Raw genomic sequence first — 18549 nt, 5'->3', positions numbered from 1 at the left:
CAGCGGCTACCTATTCTGATGACTGCATTCGTTGAGACTTCACCATTACGATTAGGTGGCGGTGAAGTACAAGATGAAAGCAGCACCACACAGGTACAACCTTCTGTGAGCATTGCTGATCCAGTCATCGATGATAGCAATGATTCTCACATTTGCACAATTGCAGCTTTTTCAAACTTGGTCGAACTTTCACCTGATGTTGTAGACCAATTTTTCGCAACCCTGTCTGATATGATGTTCTCTCCGAACAACGAGAATACCTTTTAAAACAACGAGCACACAGCGTTCCCTGAACTCTGAATTCGGCCTTCAGTTTTTTGATAAACGAAAGTACTGAAAACTATTTTTCCCCTGAAAGCAAAAATTTTTTTTTTCCACTTCCAAAATATTTACCTTTTTTTTGGCACATGGTACTCTGCTTAAAGTAGAACTATTCTTAAAGAACAGAGCTTCTATTTTTAGAGACAGTAAAGACAATATTTTACCTCAGCCTCTAGCACATGTACAGTATTTTGCAAACATGTGATGAAATGGTCTCAACCTTCTTTTCTGTATTCAGAGCCATTTCATAAATGTAATTTTCGCAATTCATTCAGCCGATATTTATATATGCATTATCTGAATGATACAACTGCTTGAAAGACGTACAGTATAATACTGATTTTCGTGTATACACCATACACCATTTCAAATGCAATTTATGTATTTTGGGGTGGGTTGGAAAACACACATGCATCGTTATATGTTTAGTATTGCTTAGTATTTAGTAATGATGGATATTAATACATGGAGTGGGTGTTGAGAATCTATCTAGGACCCTAATCAAGATATCCCCGATTCATGCCCTTATATGGTTATAGCAAAACATATCCTTATAAAGGCACAGGAATCATGTCCATATCTAGTCATAGCCCATGCAGTCCAAATACGGCAAGGCTACACCCATAGACTCCTAGAAAGTACAACGCGTTCTTTAAACAAACCAAGCCTCCAGCAGCCCAGGAATTCCCCCTGCTTTTGTTTTGATTTGCACAAGAACTCCTGGAGTCCAGAAAGAACTGTTCGTTCTTAGTGACGTCTTATGTGCAACCTTACGTCAAACCCGGCACCTTCCAGGTATAAATATACCAATGTTGCCTTAAGCAAACACACAGTGGTTTGGAGCAGAGCGGCTATTTACTTGCCCGACGCCCAGCTGATGAGAGTGCTGAAGGAAGCGACCCTCCCATTTGACGCACTGAGAGAGACGCTGTCTTTTCTCCTCCCGAGAAATCCAGCTCCGGTGTTTCCAGTCACCCTTGCAGGTTGCTGGGAGATCGAGTCCTGAGACACGAGATACAAGACCTCCTTCATTCTATTACCAAGGTACAGAGCTGACTAAATCCTTAAGAGAATTCTTGACTCAGATTCTTGGCAAAAAACCAACTTAACTTAAACTGCAACTTACTTACTCCTTCCCACGTATTAGGCTTAGGTCAGGTACACCAGGGTAGGTGTATATTAGAAGCAACAGTTAAGTACGTTAGTCAATGTTTTTATGTATGTATATATTTTATCCGTTTTAAAGTATCATATGGCTAAGAAACCATATCAATGCTTTTACAGTATTATTTCATAATACTACTTTTGCTGTACGCACTTTACTTCATGATAAGTATTGCAATTGTGGCAATTCATTTCTCTTGCATGAGAAAGAAGACTGCTCAATAAATACCAACTTTTATTGAAAACGCCCGTCTCTCTATTTCTCTGCACTCTGTTGAAATTAAGCATGCACGATTGACTGAGTGAAATAGCTGTCTATTGTTTTCACACGACTCTAGAGATATACTCTTTATTCTGAGGGAGCAAAGTTGTCATGTTTCTGCGGTTGTCAGAAGCTAATCCCTTCTTGTCTATTCAGGGAAATTAACACCTCCTTGTTTACTCGAGAAAGTTTCTAGTGACCTCTGAGCTAGCTGGCAAAACTAAGTCTTATATAGTCAGTAGAGACCTAGATGACCTCAGTCCCACGTCTACACTGCTGTTTATATTATTCCAAAGGGCAGAGCCTATTGGGAATATAGGAACTACACTACAAAAAAGGCAAGAAAAGGAGATATATGGCCAAGAGGAGTGAAATGACTGAAATACAAGCTGAATAAAAAAGTTCCAACCGCATTAATAGAAGTATCGAGCCAAACAGAACAGAGTGATTCAAAAGATAAGACAGTGCAAAGAACAAAGAGAGCAAGAGTTTTGAACAAAAAATACACAGCACCTGAATGGACATATGTGGTGACTGAAAAGGTGGAGCAAAAGGATCAAAGCCAAGAAGAAACTGATGCAGGATAGAGTCAAAAGCATTGTTATGAGCCACACTAAATAAACTGTCAAATAAATTAAGGGTGTAGAAGATTGAAAAAGAACACTCAAAAGGGGTGTATAAATACTGAGCTGGAACTAAAGTCAAAGCTGTGAAGATATATATGAAAAAGAAATAAAAGGGTGGAAGGGGGGGCGAAGAAGCAGGCTTAAGAAGTGCTTTGGAGACACTATACTCTTTAAAGGTTTAGTTTTTTTTTAGTTTTTAGTTAGTTTGAATTTTCCATTAAGATGGCAGAAATAAAGCAACAGCAGACTGGATATTAAAACCAAGGTTGTAGACGTAGATGTGTTAAGGCATGCTTCTTAAGTATTTTACTAATAATGTTTGTCTGGTTAACATTAATTTTTGTAGTGACTTATTTCATGTATCCCACTAGAGGTAACATTACTATTAAGCCATTCACGCCAACTCGAACAGAGAACCCCCACGCAACCTCAGTCATAAATAATGACAACCTCAAGCGAGTTAACATCATTGAGACTCTTAATAATAAAGAGGTTTATAAAGCGCCTGGTGACGCCAGCTCGGCGTATCCCCGCGCTATGGAGAAAGGAGGCATATCAGAAAGCATAGGAAGGCTCCTCCGCTCAGCTGCGTGTTAAAGATTGTACAGGTGGGTTTTTAGATGTTTTCTGAACTTAATTTCAGATTCTTCCAATCTGAGGCTGATCGGTAGTCTGTTCCATTTGCTGGCTGCTATTAGTCTGAAAGAGCGTCCACCCAATTTTGCTCTTTTTACGAGGGGGATTTTCAGTAAACCCGCTCCTACTGAGCGTAGTGTTCTAGTAGGCTCGTATATTTGTATCAGGTCTTGAAGATAGGATGGTGCTCTATGCCATATAATCCTGTGGCATATTAAGAGCGCTTTATACATCACTCTCTTTCTGACCGGTAGCCAGTGCAGCGCCGCAAGCGCCGGTTTAGAGGCTGCTCTTTTAGGTAGTTTCAGTACCAGGCGGGCGGCAGTATTTTGAAGGACTTGCAATCTCCCTAGACTTTTTTCAGTGGAGCCTAAGAGCAGAACATTTCCGTAATCCATACGGGAGATAACCAGAGCTTGTGTCATGGTACGTCGAGCCTCCAGCGGGAGTAGATCTAGGGTGTGATTGAGAGTTTTTAGTATTCCAAAACACTTTCCCACTAGACGGTTTACGTGGCCCTCATAGGATAATTTGGGATCAACCCATATTCCTAGGTTCTTTGCCTCCTTACAGGGCGTGGGCATGGGGCCTAAACATGTTGGCCACCAGTCCACTGTCCAGCTAGAATTGCTCCCTCCAATCACCATAACCTCCGTCTTAGAGCCGTTAAGCTTTAGACAGTGAGAATTCATCCATCCTGCCAAAGCCTGCATACAGGCCTTGAAATTAGATGCCGCTGTTGTGGGAGCTTGGGATAGGGAGATCAGCAGTTGGGTGTCTTCGGCGTAGGAGACTAACTCCACTCCATACGCTTGCACCACTTCTGCCAAGGGTGCCATGTACAGATTAAACAAACTTGGGCTCAAGGCTGAGCCTTGAGGCACCCCTTGTTCTAGCGCTATGGCAGATGATTTAAAGGAGCCCCTTTGGACCTGGAAGCTTCGGTCCGTGAGGAATGCTTTCAGCCAACTTAGCGCGGACTCCTTGACACCAGCTTTGTTTAGACACTGTAGCAAGATTGCATGAGCTACAGTGTCAAACGCCGCACTAAGGTCAAGCATTATCAATGCCATGGTGTGTCCGGAGCCCGCCCCTTGCCGCAGGGTCTCTGTTGCTCTCAAAAGGGCTGTCTCCGTAGAGAAGCCTGGTCGAAAACCTGATTGAGAGGTATGTAGGAGATTGTTGTTCTCTAAGTGTTCATAGAACGTGTAGCCAATGGGTCATTGATTACATCCCCTGCGGGCACTCTGAATTTTGGTTCCTCTTAAAATGAAGTCTCCAGTTTTGTTGATCAGTTTCGTTTTATTTCTACTTGTCGTAATTCATTTTATTTTCATATGTATTTCAAATAGTTCCTTTGAATATAATTCATTAGTTTAATGCAATTTGCTTTGTGCGCTCCAATGCATTTCGGACTTATTGTATAAAAGGAACTATTTGAAATACATATGAAAATAATATGAATTACGACAAGTAGAAATAAAACGAAACTGATCAACAAAACTGGAGTCTTCATTTTAAGAGGAACCAAAATTCAGAGTGCCCGCAGGGGATGTAATCAATGACCCATTGGCTACACGTTCTATGATCATTCAAAGGACGCCACGGACGGAGAGCGTCACCCAGCGGCAGCACCTTATACTGAGAAAATAAACTAACATTTAATCTGAAATAAAAGCTGTGCATCAACCCCGAATTTTGATGTTCTCTAAGTGTGCCATTAGTTGTATATTGGCCACTTTCTCTGCCACTTTGGCCATGTAAGGGAGAAAGGAGATGGGTCTTAAGTTTTCAAGAACTTCGTGGCTAACAGTGGGCTTCTTTTTAATGGGAAGAGCTACCGCTTTCTTCCAGTCCTCCGGGAGTGTTCCGGAGGCAAATGAGACCTGTAGCACATGCCTAATATAAGGTTCCAGCACCGTAATGCTCTCCGCCAACACCCGCGGTGGTGCTGGGTCCCGAGGGGAGCCAGATTTAATACCCTGACAGATGTTGATTAGGGTCTCTGGGGGGGGGGGGGGGTACCGAGAAGCCCTTTAGGCAGTTCTCCACCTCACTCGCCTCTGCTTTTTCCTCAAAGTCCCGTCCACATATCATGTTACCCGAGAAGGTCGCATAGATATCTTTGACTTTTCCTGAAAAATAGTTGGCTATTCTGTTACATTCATCAACGGAGTCATTTTCTGGAGTATTTGTAGTTGCTACCACTGAAATCTCCTTAAAAATTTTAAACAGCTCTCTCGAGGAGTTTTCTGCCTCCCCAATACGGTTTTTATAGTGCATGGCCTTTGTTCCTCGCAGTTTCATTTTGTATTTCCTCTGTGCTTCCCTATAAGTAGTCTTAATTAGAGGGCAGAAGTCTATCCTCCATTTCCGCTCTAATTTTTTACACTCTCATTTGGCAATCTGCAGATCGGGAGTGAACCAAGGGGCAGACTTTTTACCTCGGCTACCGATCTTCAATAGGCACATCGGGGCCGATGCGTCTAGAGCATTTGAAATACGCCTCTCAAGTTTGCTATTAGCGCTTTCACAGTCAGCGCCTCCTGGTGGACCCCCTTGCTCTAATAGTTGATTGAAGGTGTCTTGTGAGAAGTGCTTCCATTTACGTTGTGGATAGCTGTTTTTATTCCCTCTGAGGGTATTTGTGTGTGGACTGTGGATTCTAAATGGAATAAAAAAAATGGTCCGACCAGGGTACAGGTATGGGTGTATTCACCCTCACCCCATTCCAGCTGCAGAAAACAGGATCCAATAAGTGGCCGTGTATATGTGTCGGTACATTGTTTTTTAATTCTATTTGAAGGGCCTGCAATTCTTGTTTTATGTCTATTGCTTCCTTGGATAGTTCATTCTCAAGATGGATATTAAAATCACCTAATATCAGGAGTCTGCTCTTCCTAATGGCTAAGTGAGCTATAGCCTCAACTAAGTCCAATTTGAAGTCCTTAAGCTTTCCTGGGGGTCTGTAGACCAGGATTCCCGACACGGCGTGTTGGGGTCCAAGCTTCAGAGTAAAAAGGCCGGCCTCGAAGCTGTCTATTTGCAAGGGCGCTAGAGTGCATTCCAACGAGGCCTTTATGGCAATTCCTCCGCCCCTTCCCCCGCTCCTATCTAATCTGATGAGTGAGTAGTCTGGCGGGATTGCTTCAATTATATCAGGGTCTGAGTTTTCCCCTAGCCACGTCTCCGTTAGGAAAAGAACATCTAATTTCTCATCCAGAAGGAGTTCCCATAGCTGATTGCTGTGTTTACATAGTGATCTACAGTTTAGCAATCCTCCGCTAACCCTCCCTTTATCGGTCTCGTTAGCCGGTTCTCTTTGATTTTTAAATTGGCACATAGAACAGTTCTGAAGTGTTAATACCTCCATAGTATGCCAGCATGGACTCGGGCTAGCTGGACATAGATCGAGCAATTCTTGTCTCCCATATCGTGTGTTGATAGGCTTGGATTGCACAGGGGTTCTGGCCCCGTGCGGCCGCGAACATGCGCAGACGGGCTTAACTTAAGAGCAACTTCGGCGCGCCCGCTGCACGCGTCCGCTGCGCGGCCACTTTCCCATACACATTTATAGGGTGGAGAGTGGTAGCTAGAGCGCTGACCTGCCACCAATGATCCCGGAAGTGCTGGGCTCCTCCTCACCCTCCGCAACAAACGCCCAGAATGGACGCGGCGGACCGGGGCGGGAGTACCGTAGGTAAGAGACCCCCGAGTTAATTAGTCAGCTCAGAAGTAAAGTGCAACAGTTTTAAAATCAATTACAAGGATACACTTAAGATTTTTAAAAAGTAGCTGCAAATCGCTATTACATAACAACGCTCGTTCTCAGCGCCCACAGTGCATTACTTGTATCACACAGCGCAATGCAGATAGAGTCAGCCACTGCCACCGGCTTCCTCGTCTCCACCTCGCGACTGTGTTCCTCCCCACTTTTAACCGGATCAGGAACAGCGCAGCTAGAGCGCTGACCTGCCACCAATGATCCCGGAAGTGCTGGGCTCCTCCTCACCCTCCGCAACAAACGCCCAGAATGGACGCGGCGGACCGGGGCGGGAGTACCGTAGGTAAGTGACCCCCGAGTTAATTAGTCAGCTCAGAAGTAAAGTGCCGGTACAGCTTAAATGCTTATTGCTCAACTGCAGATCAACGAGTAAACGCCTCTGATATCTTCGATCTCATCCAACACAATGAGATGGATATCATCATCCTAATGGAAACTTGGTTTAATCCCTCTACCACCCCTATCCTAGACCTCCTTGTTCCTCCTAGCCATGATAGAATTCGTCTTGACGGAGCGAAAAAGCAGGGCAGTGGCCTAGCCTGTATACATCGGAGCACACTCTCGGTTTCCCACTCTGAGTCCACCATGCCATCCTCCAGTGAATACCTCTGCCTCAACATCTCAAGTAACCATCTCCCGATTTGCAAACTACTACTTACATTCTATCAACTCCCCCGCCTCCCCTTTCCAGGGACAATCTCTCCTTCATCAAACAAATAATGGAAATAATCTCCTGCAATGTCGACTCCTCAGTGTCTCAAAGCTTCCTCTGTGATTTCAACCTTCACTGTTCTAACCCCAATGACCAAGCTGTAACCTGCCTTAAATCATTCTTGTTGGGTCACGAGCTGATTCAATACTGTGACCGGCCAACTCATAACAAAGGAGAAATTTTGGACCTCATCATCTCAAAAAGGAAACACCATCACACTGGATACCGTTACACCTTGTGATTGGTCTGACCATCCCAGCATCTTCGTCTTTAATAACATGGAGGTGTCCCTCAGGAAGGATCAACCGAAGAAATTGAAGCTATGGAAAAGGGACCTCAGAAATATCAATAAGACTGAACTAGCAACCCAACTGTAAATATGCCTTGTCTTCCCATGTTGACATGTCAGAGGTTCGTGTACTCACTGACTTCTATAACTCTACTATCTCTAGTATCATGGACTCCATTGCATCACTTCAACAAAAAAAATGCCTCAACAAAAATCTCCTAATCTTGGTTCAACAACAACTTAAATTTAGAACGTCGCAACTTACTCCTCTCAGTGAAAGAGATATTAACTTTATTCTTCAGAGTATCAACCCATCTAATCACTTCAGCGACAAGCTGCCACCATCCGTCTTCAAAGAAATCAAGGATGTCGTCATCCCCCTTTGGACCAAGATTGTCAATGCCTCACTGTCACAAGGCACGATCCCTGATTGCCTACAAGCAGCTCAGGTTTCACCTATTCTAAAAAAACTAATGCAGATAGAGCTGACCTTAACAACTTCCGCCCTGTCTCCAACATCCCCACTCTGGCCAAATTCCTAGAAAAAGGCATCCAATCACAAATCTGCGCTCACATTGAGAATTACCAACTCCCGTACCAACATCAATCTGGCTTTTGGAGCGGTCACAGCACCGACTCGGAACTCACTCACGTTATGAATGACATTTAAAAAATACTTGACCAAAATGAATCTTGCCTCTGTGTTTGACACTGGAAATCACGACAACCTCTTATCCATTCTGGAGCACAGGATAGGCCTTTCTGATCTGGTGTTGCAATGGTTCTCGTCCTTCCTTCACCACAGATCCCAAAGAGTCAAGGTAAATCAATCTCTATCCCAGCCCTCATCAGTCTCCCTGGGGGTCCCACAAGGGTCCGCCCTATCTCCCATACTCTTCAACATGTTCTTCGAACCATTAGCTAATGCACTAAACTCCACAAACATTCTTTTCCATATGTATGCGGATGATATGCAACTTGATCTGAAAATCACCTCTCCTGAAAACCTCATATCACTCAACACTACCCTAACGAATACTCAAAACTTGCTAACCGAGAACCACCTCCTGATCAACACCTCCAAAACAGAATTCCTTCTCATTTCTTCCCTGAATCACACCCCCAAGTTAGACCTCTGGATGAAGCACCTCACTGCCTTCGATTGCTACCCCCACATTACTGAGTCAGCCAAATCTCTTGGAATCACCCTGGACAAGCATTTGAACATGAAGAATCATATTAGTAAGGTGTGCAAGGGTGCTAATCACCTGATGAGGCTACTCAGGAATCTCAAACCTTTCCTTCCACAAGCTGACTTCAAGCAGGTGGCCCAAGCGCTTGTTTTGCCGAGGCTAAACTATGGCAGTGCTACGCTCTGTGGCCTCCCCAAATATACCTTGGCACCACTAAGGGCTTCATTGAATGCTGCTGCCAGAATGATTACTGGTACAAAAAGAAATGATCACATATCTCCAGTCCCAAAATCACTAAATTAGTTGCCCTACGAAGCAAGAATACAGCTAAAGATTGCCTGCTTGTCTAATAAAGCTCTCCATTTCAAAAACCCAAGGTACCTGGCTCAAAAGCTAGAATTATCCGGCAGATAATAAAGCCAGAAGCTAGAAAGAGAATATACTATGAAATAGTAAAAGACAGATGAAATTAGGATGAAACAAAAGAAAACTACTGCTTATTAGATTTAAAAAAATGATTACAATCAGATATTTGGGTTTGTTTTTCTGCTGGCTCAAATCGTCATCAAAGGGGGATTGATGGCTCAAATCACCATCAAAGGGGATTGATGGAGCAGGGTTTTCGTGAAACAAAATCTGCTCCGATTAAACCTCCCATTGTGTAGAACAATCATTAAAAAGCTTACTGTGGGAAACCGCGTTTGAATTAAACTGCACATGCGTGAACAAGAATGTGTTAAAAGCTTGGGGTAGGCTGCAACTAATGACTAAAGGGCTGCAAGTCTAAATCACATTAATGCTTTTTGAATATTGTGGAAAACATTAATATTACAAGGCAAAACACTATTAGAAATAAACTTATGTAAAGTTATGATTTTCACGTTGTATTTGTCTTTCCTAGAAAGTAGTTTTTCTGTGCTAAAGAGAAAAGCCTCAGAAAATTCTAGTTTGAAGTATTCACCACGGTACGAGGAACGGAGAGCGCTTAATCATCTTTAATTCGCATTTCATGTCAGGATTTCAAGGTGAAAAACAAAAAAGTTGGCTTTTTTGCCCACCTCCGCCTTTCATGAAACTATCCTCTCTTCACCATTATGCACTATATCAGCGTTTTTTCATCTTTTGACTTCTGTGGACCCCTACAAAATCATGTTGGAATCCAAGGACCCCCATCAAGTCATTGTTGGAAGTTGGGGACCCCCTGCCTACGCAACTTCTAGGATTTGAACATCAAAACAATACACACAAACCTAAAACCAAGTATGCACTAAACAAATTCTCAAATATTGAAATATTTTAATTCAGAATCAAATATAGAAAAATAAATCAATATTTACATACACTTTATTCATGTTAATATTATTTAATTTTCTAAAACTGTAGTGGAACCCCCGAGTATGCCTCACGGACCACCAGGGATAATCGGACCACAGATGAACAACCACTGCACTAGATATATCCAGCAGGATGAAAGTGATTACTGTACACTGGTTAATTTCAGAATTAGGAGCAGAGACAAAAGAAGAAGAAATAGGGAACTCCCTAGTTGTATCAGAGCAATTACAAAAATGTAGATATCTATCTGATACAATACCTTATGTACATACATTCGCTCAGAGACTGACTGGAGAGTGAGATATAGCCCTAATTAAGTATACCAAGAATCATTGAGAAGACTGCATAGAACGTAATAATAGCATGACAGGACTGAAAACAATCTGCACTCTTCCTACCAAATCTGCATATAAAACCCACCAGGGAGAAACGCAAACACTCAAACTCCTACACCAGCAGAACTGCGCAGATTCTACCCAAAGTAGCAGAGTAAATTCAGATGCCCTCTTCACATCTGAATGTTCAAAAACATTAAAAGATACACCTCATTCAACTCCAACTGAAACGCATTAAGTGGCACGCCAAAGGATTCTACGGGAAACGGCCATTACAACGAAGCCTTTACAACGAAATCGTTAACCACGCATGCAGTACAACGCATGCGTGGTTAACACGAAAGCCTTTACCACGCCTACCTTTACTACGAGGTTTGTAGTAAAGGTATATGTGGTAAAGGTAAAAAGAAAAAAAAAGGGGGGCTTGGGGGGGTCTCCCCCCCAAAAAAGAAACTCACCTGAAGTCATGTCGGGTATCAGCGTCGTTTAAGAGAAAACGGAAAATAAACTTCCGCTTTCTCTTAACGACGTGTATGACGTCACCACGCTAGTAATTGTGGTAAATGTAATGCGTGGTAAACGAATTCCGTTGTAACGCATGCGTGGTAAAGGCATGCGTTGCAACGGAATTCGTTGTAACGTCATATATTCGATTCTACGATCCAAAAGCTGCAAACATAAATACCTTTTACAGAAGCAGTTGCTGTTCAGTCCCACAAAAGACTCTCAAATAGTTAACTAAGCTTTATCACGCTAGATTCCATCATGAGAGAACTTACAGCAAGTAAACAACTCACTGGAGCAGTAGAAGACACACTAGCCAAAAAGGCTAAGCACATACTCTTTGTGCATAACGACACAGAGTCCAATGGTTTCTTTGATTACAAAGAGGCAACTATTTCGCCCACTGCAATTAATTGCACTGATTATTGGACCTTTAGAATTCACAGATCCCAGTCAAGTCTTCTTGGCATTCACCCACAACAATAAGAGACACCCCAGCTGGGTACATAGACACAAATTGCCACCAACTTTAAGGAATCACGGCCTTGCAAAGAGAGTTCCAATGTCAGGTTAAGGAAGGAAAAGGAACAGCCACCAAGCAAACATTATGGGTGTAAAGGCACTCAACTACGTGGAACATTGTCGTAAACAAGTTAGAAAGTAAGCTTGTAATTTGTTTTGAATAAAGTCCTGATCATCTGAAGATAGTAGGCACGAACATGAGCAAGATGTAGACCGTTAAAGGGTGATCATGTTTAGTTCCCAGATGCCAAGAAAATGCAAGAATATGGCCCAAGATAGTCTCTCACCATTTGAAGTCTAGCCGAAAGCTACCAGTCACGTTCTGAACGAGCTGTAAATAGTGTAAGAGATAACTAAGGAGACACAAATTAAGGGCCTTGGCATAAACAAACCTCCAAGACAAAATGGGCTTACCTAAGAGTTTCAGAGGTGTCAGTGGGATAAGATACAGAATCTTTTTGCCAGTGGACAAAGAAAACGGAGCTGCAACTGTGCTCATCTATGGGGCAAACCCAAATTTCTTCAAAACAAAATCAGATGAGGAGGAGCTCTCGTAGAGGTATAGATACTTGAATATACCTGATCTGCTGAAAATGATTTTAGCATTATCAAAAGTAACTTCCATACAATGGCTAAATCTTGGAAAAATATTAATGCTTTTGACCAAGGGGACACCTGCAGCACCGACCGCCCCCATTTTTTGTGTTGGGTCACATAGTTAAATCCCAGGTGAAAGGCAAGCGTCATAGGATAATAACTTTTATTTTATTCAACTTGAGCTTTAAAAAGTAAGGGTCAATAAGATAACTGAAGTCGATCAAAAAGGGAAATGCCATTGTGAACAGAGTCCTTCCCGGCCAGAGATGGTCTGGTATCATCCATATGAATATAGGGAATCAAAACAAATTGGGAAATTAAGTGATTAACTTTGTTTAAGGTCTTTTCATAGGGTCCTGAAGTAGGTTCTCTGTGGCCAACGTTTTCAGTGTAAACTAGTTAACTGGGGCTAATAGTTTTGGTTCCAGTAAGTGCAATTCACATCTACATGTGCTGGGCAGATAACATGCATACTGACCGAAAAGACTTATATAAAATGTTGGTAATGCACTTTGGCTTAAACCATAAAACTCACAATTCATTAACATAACCACCAAACATGAATACAATGTAGCACATCTACTGGCCGCTAATCTCCACAAACTGAACAAATCTCTAGACTATTATGGAAACGTCAGAATCGAATGATAAGATCACACAAGTTGTTTGACAAAGCACCGCAAAACCATAATGACAGCAGTGTGTGCGATAAACACATGCCAAAAATATGATCAATGAAGAGCTTCCACGAAGAGCTGGACGCATCTGCTACCCTTTGCATTGATTTTATTTGGACTTCGGACATGCCAACCAAGCGCTATATTTTGCAATAAAAATGAGATGATCTTGTGCCCAATATTTTACATTGAGGATTTGGCCAGGTCCAATGCTTAAGGTTTTCCAAACTGTATTTTAATGGGACCAGCATCTTTGTCCAACGCGTGTTAATGGCAGCAGATAAACACACTACCCATTATTTTTCAACAGCTAGGTGAACTGTACCCCGAAGGCCTTTAAAAAGAAGGTCTGAGCCAATAAACCCAACTATTTAAAATGCTTTCCCAACTGTGGTTGCACAGATCTCAGCCGATCAGTTACAATAATGTTCTTGGGCATTAAAGTGCTCCAACGACTTGCATCTTCCATTGAAATGCAAAGATTTGGGAGGTTATTGTGGCAAGCGCGCATTTTCTGTGTATATGAACGTTGGAAACTTGGACGGTCGCGAGAGCAGGAACGAAACGGTTCGCTGCACTACGAGTACTTTAATGCAAGATTGCGCTTAGGTGGGGGCAGCTGCACTGTATCATGTTTCCACGAGGAGGGCAACTATCTCAATGCTTTTCAATGGGCTAAGGGAAAGCATGCCCATTAGCGATTAGGCACGGGCCGCGCCCTGTGCATTTTGGTGACAGTTGGGAGGAGGCCCGCCCGTACCCTGCCGCAATGTGAGTAGGGAGCTGTCACCTCTCTCTCACCCGAGAGCACGCCCCCTTGCAGATCCACCCCACTACAGCGCAGGTGAGCCTCTGCAAAACCACGAACCTCACATCTCCTCCTCTCCCGCAGCCATCATGTAAAGCGCGACCCTGTTCTCAGCTTCCACAGCATGTGCACTCACCCCACATACAGTCGTCCAGCTCGCTCACTCGCCCATTGTCTGCCCACAGCTCCCCAGCGATATCAGCGGCAGCACGGCCCCTTCTGAGCCTCCGGCCGCCACTTCCGGGGTCGGGAATCGGCAATTCCCTAGAACTCCCTTCGGAAACACTCGGGAAACCTCGACAAAGAGGACGGACGAACAGCCGCTTGTGGATGAGTGTGAAAGGAAACGGCCATATTTGAAATGTCAGTTCACGTGCAAGGATGGATGAGATATATAAGGCTTAAAGACAAGGTCTCAGTGTATTGAAACGGCGTTCATGGTTTGTGTAGTAGGTGCCAATAAGTGCACGCGTGTAGGTTACTTAAAAATCGAATCGACTCATATTTACAGATTAACTGTAGTTTTTTTTATACTAAAATGATTTGTTGTTAAATTTAGAAGAGGGCGTATACATTAATTCCCTTTAACAAATATTATAAAGCTTATTCACTTGCAGCCAGTCAGTTTACTTCAAAAAGTTCATTATTGTGAAACTGCCGCTAATCTTCATAGGTTACAACTTCTTTAGTGAAGGACACTTTGACGCTAAGGTGTCCTCTCCATGAATACAAGTGGGGAGATTTTGGCAAGAGCAGTATAGGCTGGTTCTTGCTGGAGTCTACAGTAGAGTTACATACAATACCGTTGTAAAGAGTGGAGTAGCATAGAGTAGAATGGTGTAGAGTAGATTGGCATAGACTGGAGAGATGTACAGTAGTGTGACTTAGATTGAAGTGGTGTGGAGTGGGGTACAGTAGAGTGGATTGGAGTGGCATAGAGTAGAGTGGTGAGGAGTGGATTGGCGTATTGTATTGTAATTGCATTTATATAGCACTTACTACCCCTGACGAAGCGCTTTTTCGGCGGGTAGCACACCACTCCGGGACCCATAGAGGATTAGTGTTGAATTAGTATAGTGAAACATGCAAGTACATTTTAAGTGGTGGATAGGTTAGTCAGTTATTTGGATTTGGAATGATAGCAGAAGGACAGAGGAGGACAAAGATTTGTATTTATTTATCGCTCGCTTGTTGACACATGCTATTCAGGAAGCCTATAAAGGATTAGTGGTGAAATATGAGGTAATTTCAGTGGTGGATATTAGTCTGTTACTTGGAGTGAGAAGGATAGCGAATGGATAAAAGGGGAAGAAAGATTTGCATTCATATAGCACTTGTTACCCCTGATGGGTGTTGAAGCGCTTTTCTGGCGAGTAGCACGCCACTCCGGAACCCATAAAGGATTAGTGTTGAAAATTAGTACAGTATAAATATGAAGTAATTTGAGTAGTAGATATGTTATTCAGTTATTTGGGCAGTATATTAGTATAGTTGAATATGGAATATGGAATTTGAGAAGTGAACATGTTAGTCTGTTAATTTTGATTGAAAAGGATAGTGGAGGGATAAAAGAGTGAAGGATTTTTTTTTTAGGTCTTAGCAGTAGGAAGAGGCTTTTGGATGAGTTAAAATTAGTTTTGGAGGGAAGGAGTCACAAGGGAGAGTTTAGAAAGGTTTGTTTTAGGGGATCGGTGTAGTAAAAAGAGGTGTCAGATGATGCAAGGAGGGGTAGAGCAGGAGAGAGTCTAGAAAGGGTTATTTTGGCGATCATAGTAGTGGTATGGGGTTTGGGATAAATGAGAGAGTGGATGTAGAGGATATATTGATAGATGTATAGGATGAGAGATAGGGTAGTGCATTAGAAGGAGTAGTAGAAAGAAGTTTGAGATGAGTCAGAAGGTTGGGCAAGAAGATATATTGAGCGAAGTATAGGCTGAGAAATAGGCTAGTGCATTGGAAATGCTAAATTAGAACAAAGTGATAAATATATAGATCCATAAGTACATTGAAAGTATATAGATACATAAAGGAAGTAAGTATATTTAGATTAAATATATTGATAGAGGCACAGGATGAGAAATAGGGTAGTGCATTGGATATGCTTTTTCAGGAGAAAAGTAACAGACACACAGATCCAAGTACATGGAAGGTACATAGATGCACAATGGAAGTATGTACATGTAGACCAAAGATGATTTTTATTTATTGATGAATATTATTATTATTATTACTTTCTCTTAACAACATAATTATTTTACATGTTTTATAAAGTAATACACAAACATAGGTACATATCTATAGTGAAAACAAATTCTTATATACAGAGGGATATGCTGTACATTTCTGTTTCCGTATGGTGCTTATGTGGGGAAGAGCCAGATCTTGAGTAGTTTTCTTAAGATAAGGTGGTTGTCGAAGTGCACATGCCCCAGTAAATATAGTTTAAACAGCTCACAGAAGCACCCTCTGATGTAGAAAATCCCTGTTGCTGGGGTGGGAGGCAGGGGGGCTGGCCTCACTGGCTTGTGAACACAAAATGGTGGCTGGGGGTGCACTGTTTTAGCACACAGGTCTAAGCACAGAGAAAAGGAGACATTTGGAGGTAAAACAGAGAGGGACAAACTACAGAGGTTGGACTGCAAATCGCACAATTCAACACACTAAATGGAGGCAATCATGGGCAGGGAATACCACAAATTTAAAACACAACACAGGTGATAAAATATGCAATTACAGGCAGACTAAAACGACTATTTTTAACTGTAACAACCACAGGAAAGTGAAAGTGAAATCACAGAAAGTGAAAATCGTTTTTTAAACAACTTTTTGTCTTGGGAAAAGACAGCACTAGTCTGTCTCCTTACCACTTCCTGGACTCTGTTCACTGCAATCTGGGGCACATGTAGGCTGCAACTCACAAGATGGAGGAGAATGATTTGGGGTGCACCCAGCAAGGCCTTAAGGGGCCTGGGCAGGTGTGAGAGGAGGGCTCAGACTTGCCTGGTAGCTGAATAGCCAGTGGTCTGCTGGCCTGGGGGTGGGGTCTGGGCAGCTGCTTCTCCTGTTCAGAATCTCCTAGGAGACAGACAGGTTCAATCCACAACTTTGGACTTCTGCAGGTAAAGGCTTCACTAACTCGAAATCTAACAATACTGTTTGAATAAACCTTTACTCCCCCTGCTGGCCAAAAAACGAAGTGCACAGGCCCCAGTAAATACAGTTTAAACAGCTCACAGAAGCACCCTCTGATGTAGAAAATCCCTGTGCTGGGGGGGGGGGGGGGGGGCAGGCAGGGGGGCTGGCCTCACTGGCTTGTGAACACAAAATGGTGGTTGGGGGTGCGCTGTTTTAGCACACAGGTCTAAGCACAGAGCAAAGGAGACATTTGGAGGGAAAACAGATTTGTCACCAAGGAATGAGAGGGACAAACTACAGAGGTTGGACTGCAAATCCCACAATTCAACACACTAAATGGAGGCAATCATGGGCAGGGAAAACCAAAAATTTAAAACACAACACAGGTGATAAAATATGCAATTACAGGCCAGCTAAAATGACAATTTTTAACTGTAACAACCACAGGCATGGACAGTAAACACAGAAAGTGAAAATAGTTTTTAAAACAATTTTTGTCTTGGGAAGAGACAGCAATAGTCTGTCTCCTTACCACTTCCTGGACTCTGCTCACTGCAATCTGGGGCACAAGGAGGATGGAGAAAAATGAAAGGGCAAAGACACAAGACGACTCGGCTGAGCACAATAGGAAAGGGGACCCCCTCCTCTTGGGGAAATCACTTTTTATACTCCAAATCGGCCATTTGTGGCATCAGTTGTCACCATATGATGGTCTGACCGGCATGTGATCTTTCTTCCGTTCACCAGGTATAAATTGATACTTCAACCTATTTTTTCATGCAGATCAAGAGAAGTGACTGTCCATTCCGTCCTCACAGATTAGTTGACATAGAGCTTATTACTTTGTGGCTTTTCAAGTATTAAATCGAAAGTTCATGTTCCCACCAATTCACACACAAAGGAATACTAGAAAGTGTCTTGTAGTTTAAAGAATGTTGCATAAATAGAACAGATAAAGCAACATTTGAGGAAACGTAATAAAAGTCCATTACACCAGGCTATGAAATAATGCAGCCTAAAGAAAAAAGACAATTCAATGCATTTTAAGGACAGCATTTCTTATTTAGTAAAATAAAGTTCAAGCATAATGAAATCAATCAAACATATCATGTGGGGGGGTGTGGCTAGCAGCCAACGGAGATGGCCGCAGCTTCGGTGTGCCCCGGTTCCCGGAGGCCGCAATCATCATCCGAGCATTAATTCGTGCCCGCAACTCAGCGGAAAGCACTGGCAGAGACGTAGGAACCCCAGCGACACCCGATGATCGAACTGCAAAGCCGAAAGTCGCTGACCCGTGGTATCTCCATCCGTAAGAAAGAAGCGGGCCTGCAACCACACGACAGACCGGGGCCTTGGGTGCGCGCTTGCCCGGCGGGCACACCCGATGGCAGCAGATCGACGGAGATAGGCGGAGAGGCGCGCTGTGCATCGGCCTCCCCCTTCTGGCTATGAGATCCCCCCCACAGGGCTCTGTGGCGAATGCGGACAGGAAGCAGCTTGGCAGCACTGAAACGCCTGCGGCCGATCAAGGCAAGTTTGCTGCTTGAACTAATAGAGGTCGAGTGGCGGCCTAATAGACGCTCGCGCTGGAACGAATGCGCATACAGGGCCGAGGTACAGGGGCCCATCCGATACCATATCCTGCCTGC

At 43.1% G+C, this 18549-nt stretch overlaps 1 protein-coding gene across 1 annotated transcript in view; it reads right to left on the bottom strand.

Annotated features, from left to right (window-relative positions):
• The window catches only part of ZDHHC7 (zDHHC palmitoyltransferase 7), a 358756-nt gene extending 344716 nt beyond the window's left edge, over nt 1–14040 (bottom strand). The window contains exon 1 of the mRNA XM_078670375.1: nt 13902–14040. The gene's annotated coding sequence lies outside the window, so the exon portion shown is untranslated. The remainder of the gene's footprint in view (nt 1–13901) is intronic.
• Between the last annotated feature and the right edge of the window lie 4509 nt (nt 14041–18549).

This window comes from Lissotriton helveticus, chromosome 12 (genome assembly GCF_964261635.1).
Source record: "Lissotriton helveticus chromosome 12, aLisHel1.1, whole genome shotgun sequence".
NCBI classification, from domain to species: Eukaryota; Metazoa; Chordata; class Amphibia; order Caudata; family Salamandridae; genus Lissotriton; species Lissotriton helveticus.
The sequence above is the reverse complement of the archived record's forward strand: the minus strand, read 5'-3'. Positions and strand labels throughout refer to the sequence as shown.